Genomic DNA, 5,180 nt, shown 5'->3' on the forward strand with positions numbered 1-5,180 from the left:
CCAGCCTTTCTAAGTCTTCCAAGGGCCGGCCGCCAGGCACACGGTCCTGCCAGTGTGGCGGGTGTGGGAGGAGCCACTTGGGGCTTTCCGGGTGCTGGTCCCCATAAACTCAGGGCTGCCAGACCTCCATGTTCCCCACCGCAGTGTCCCGGCAACAAGGACTGTCTCCCAACGACCCTGAGGCCTCCAAGGGCACACACAGGTCAAGGAGAAACAAGGGGACGGGGCAGTGTGGATGATGGGGCAGTGTAGACAGGACAAGGTGTGGACAGGGCAGCCCAGCCCATCCTGAAACCAGGAGACTGGCCAACCCTGGGGATTCGCTCGTACGGGGACCCCGAAAAGACCACAGTGGGCAGGGGAGTGTGCTGCGTGGGCCACCCCCAGCCCCCAAGGTCCCGCCCCATCTGCCTGCCCCTGGTGTGTGCCCACTCTTCCCTGAGGCCCCGCAGCCTGGCTCTCTGCCTGGGACCCACACCAGGGCCACCCTCTTCCAACCCCCAACTCTGTTCTCACCACTGCAGCACCTCCCCGTGCAGGAGACACAAGGAAGGGGTGCGGGTGGGTCAGACCTCTGGTCCCTCACTCCTCCTCACAGCCACCCACCCCAGTGTCCACACCCCAGTGTCCCAGAGGCCCCACCCCAAGGCCCAGAGCCACAGGGTCCTGACGCCCAACTGAATGCTTACAAGCATGATGAGGAGGTGGCTGGCACTCAGGGGGGCCTGCATGGGAGGGTTGGGGGAGGGGTTCGGGGGCCCAGGAGGGAGGATCAGGGACATGGGGGGGAGGGACCCCGGACAGAGGGCGTCGGTCTTCCCACTGATGGGACCAGGTACAAGACCGCCCCCCCCCACGAGCACCCAGGCTTCCCCAGGACCCCTCTGTCCACAGATGGGCCTCTCCCCTCCCAAGGCCCGGTCCACTGTGCCGCGAGCAGCTGGGCCCTGAGAACATGCCCATGTGCTGGGAGGCAGGCAGTCACCCCAAGAAGGGGGCCCAGGCACGGCCGACCCCCGAGGTGCCACACCCCGATTCTGACATAGGAAGGGCCAAGTATGGGTTTGAGTGACCCAGAGACACTGTCACCTGATGGTACTTCACTCCGCCAACGTTTATTCAGCAGCCACAGGGCAGTGCGCACACCCGAACCACACGGCCTCCTTTCCCATGGGTTTGTGGTCCACACACGAAGCCACCACAGCACCTGCCAGGCACATCCTTCTGACAGAGTGCGTCCCTCAAATACACAAGGCTCAGACACTCATCTTTAAGTATGGGCAGGGGACGCCTCCGTGGCTCAGTCAGTCACATATCCGACTTCAGCTTAGGTCATGATCTCATGACTCGTGGGTTCGAGCCCCAGGTCAGCTCTGCTGACAGCTTGGAGCCTGGAGCCTGCTTCAGATAAATAAGCATTTTTAAAAATTTAAATAAATTAGGGGCACCTGGGTGGCTCATTCGGTTCAGTGTCCAACTTTGGCTCAGGTCATGATCTTGTGGTTTTTGAGTTCGAGCCCCACGTCGGGCTCTGTGCTGGCAGCTTGGAGCCTGGAGCCTGCTTCAGATTCTGTGACTCCCTCTCTCTCTGCCCCTCCCCCGCTTGCACTCTGTCTCTCACTCAAAACAAACATTAAAAATTTTAAATGAATTTAAATAAACTAAATAAAATTAAGTATGGGTGGGGAGGGGGGCATCTGGCTGGCTGTGGATGGACCATGCAACTATTGATCTTGGGTTCCTAGGTTCAAGCCCCATGTGGTCTGTAGAGATCATTCAAAAATAACATCTTTTTTATTTTTTAAATTTATTTTATTTATTCATTTTGAGACAGAAAGCAAGCAGGGGAGGGGCAGAGAGAAAGAATCCAAACCAGGCTTCGCGTCTCAGTGCAAGATCATGACCTGAGCGAAAATCAAGAGTCGGACGCTTAACCCACTGAGCCACCCAGGCGCCCCTTTTGTTTGTTATTTATAGAGACCCACCAGCTTTCTTTGGGTTAGTATTTTCTATTTACTTTCACCCTTCTGTGTCTTTCTTTCTCTCTCTCTCTCTTTCTTTCTTTCTTCTTTCTTTCTCTCTCTCTCTTTCTTCCTTTCTTTCTGAGAGAGAGGGAGAGAGAGAGAGGGAGAACACAAGCTGAGGAGGGGGCAGAGAGAGAATCTCAAGCAGGGTCCACTCTCCATGCAGAGACCAACACAAGGTCAGTCCCACAACCCTGGGATCATGACCTGAGCCAAAATCAAAAGTCTGATGCTTAACTGAGCCACCCAGGAACCCCAAAATAACCTCTTTTAAAAAAAATAAAGTACGAGGGGTGCCTGGGTGGCTTAGTCTGTTGAGCGTCCAACTTCGGCTCAGGTCATGATCTCATGGTTCCTGAGTTGGAGCCCCTCGTCGAGTTCTGTGCTGACAGCTCTCGGAGCCTGGAGCCTGCTTGGGATTCTGTGTCTCCCTCTTTCTCTGCCTCTCCCCCACTCATGCTCTCTCTCTCTCTCTCTCTCTCTCTCTCTCTCAAAAATAAATAAATGTAAAGAAAAAAAATTTTTTAAGACTGTAGAACAAAATAAATAAAATAAAAAATAACAAAATGAAGTAAAATAAAATTAAATGAAGTTAAATTAAGTTAAAATTAAATAGGGACGCCTGGGTGGCTCAGTCGGTTAAGCAGCTGACTTCAGCTGGGGTGATGATCTCACGGTTCATGGGTTCGAGCCCCACATCAGGCTCTGTGCTGACAGCTCAGAGCCTGGAGCCTGCTTCGGATTCTGTGTCTCCCTCTGCCTCTTCCCCTCCCCTGCTGGCACTGTGTCTCTTGCTGTCTCTCTGAAAAATAAATAAAACATTAAAAAAAATGAATAAAGTACAGAACCTTTGCTTCATGTCCACATTAAGAGACTTAAAATACCAGAAAACTGAAAGGTTTGACCCAGGATTTTAAATTATAAAGCAACAATAAAGTGCGGCCCAGCGAGGCAGGTGAAGAAACCTCCTCATGACCCGGGGAACCTGCTCCTTCAACACCGGGCCCTCCATACCGTGTTGCCCAGATGTGTCCGTCACTTGAATGACAGAAACAGAAATCCACGAACGAGGCGGATTTCGTGGGATTGAACAGTCGTGAGGAGCGTTCCGGACCCAAATGGAAGGTACTTGTGGGCCGGACGTGGCCAGGAACTACGGCCACGGGGCGTTCAGAGGACGCAGCATCTTGTCCGGCGCCGTCCCCTGCGGGCTTCGAGCTTCCAGTTCCTGGGCCTCGGGCCGCTCCTGGAATGATGGCATCCGCATACCGAAAACATAAGCGGATGTTCTGGAAAATGACCCCTTGGACCTGAAGAGAACACACTCCAACACGGAGGAAAGCGTCGTCTTCAAGACTACCCTGAGAAAGCCTAATGTCCTCCTCCATCGGAGGCAGAATGCTCCGGAACACAAGACACACAGGAACCCCAGGGAGCCCTTCGTAGGGGAGAGGAACACCCACATACCATCGGGGTTCACCGTTGGGCTGAGAAGCTGAAAGGGCCAGCACCGTCAAGGTCGTGTGCGCAATGCGGGACTTATGACGTTGCGTCCACGCGGCTGGATCCCTGGGTACCAGGGAAGCTGAGCAATGCTGTCCTGCCCCTCATGGGGAGCACGGCCTCATGCACACCCTCGGGGTTTTCACTCCCAGAGGCGGCCAGCCGCCAGGAGAATTTACTAAGTTTGTTGTCCCAGGGGGTGGAGTGTGCTGCCCCTGGGCCGCAAGGAAAACCCGTTTGGGGCAGAAATTTGCATGAGGCCACGCAGTTTCCGTGGGAAAGGCAGACGTGACAGCGGGACACCGGCTCCCCCCCACCCCCCCGTGGTTCTTCCTAGACACCGCATGTTGCACAAACCTAAAGTGCCCTGCCAGGCTGCCGGCCCCACTTTTCCAACCACATCCCCTCACTTCCTGTGTCTGCGCCCCAGGTTGGTCATTCTCGCCGTGTTTCCCACGTTTTCATTATAACCGTGTCCGTTAAGGTGATCTCTGCCCGGTAGCGGGGACTCACTGACAGCTCAGGAGATGGTTAGCATTTTTTTTTTTTTTTTTTTTGAGCAATACGGTATGTTTCAGTGAAGGCACGAGCACTGTTTTTCTGGACACCACGCGATTGGTGCGTGGTTAATAGACTACTTCGTCAACACACAACTTTTGTATGTCCCGGGAAACCAAACAATTCATCTGATGCACTTTATTGCAGTTTCGCTGGACGAAACCCACAGTATCTCCAGCGCGTGCCCGTGTCGGCTCAGGGGTCAGCTCGAAGCCCATGCATGTGGGCTTGGCGAGCGCGGGCTGGATGATGGCGTTGCTTTGCTCGCATATAGCGTGTGCTCCCGAGCCCGTGGTTGCCGTCTCTGATTAGGAATCCGCTAGCCCTGAGGGGGGGAGCCGCAAGGCCCCCAGACGCCAGAGCACCACGAACAGAGAAAAGAACAAAATAGAGTTCGCATCTTGGGCAAATAGAGACAGACAGACGGACAGACAGACCCTAAGAAACCACAGAACAAGGATGTTGGAAAACTGACCACTGCCCAACGTGGTCCTGGGAGAAGAATGGCACGTGTGCCAGAGAGGGGAAACCCCAGCACCGCTTGGCCTAATTTCCGGGGATGCCTGAAGGTGGCCTCCCGGCGGGCCCCCGGATGCCACGGCAGCGCCCAGGGTGGGCACCCAGCTGCCCGTCACGCGTGCGGGCCCACACTGGCTCGAAGAGAAAGCCAGGGAGGCGTCTGGAAAGTGAGGGAGTGAGTGCCAAACACCTCCTTCGAGGGCCCTCTGCTCCTCCCATCCCTGTCGGAAAAGCCAGAGTAGAAGCAGCCCCAGGAACCGTGGCCTGGGGACAAGCAAACGTGCGGTGGTTTCATCGGAAACCACAGTATCTCTTCCCCGTTTTAGTGGTTTTCTCCGTGGATCGGACATGCCCGGTCCTACCCCACAGACGCGGTACTTTTGGGCTTTATGCAGCTCTGGGAAAGTGTCATACGTCATCCTGCTGCTGCCACAGCCCCAGGCGAGGGGATGCCCCACGGCAGCCACGGCACCCACCCACAGCAGCCACGGCACCCATCCACGGAAGCCACGGCTGCAGCGAAACCTGAAGAAGCAGATCCCAGGTTCCGGGTCCTTCTTCCTCTGAGGATTCGAC

The sequence above is a fragment of the Felis catus genome, chromosome X (assembly GCF_018350175.1).
Source record: "Felis catus isolate Fca126 chromosome X, F.catus_Fca126_mat1.0, whole genome shotgun sequence".
NCBI classification, from domain to species: domain Eukaryota; kingdom Metazoa; phylum Chordata; class Mammalia; order Carnivora; family Felidae; genus Felis; species Felis catus.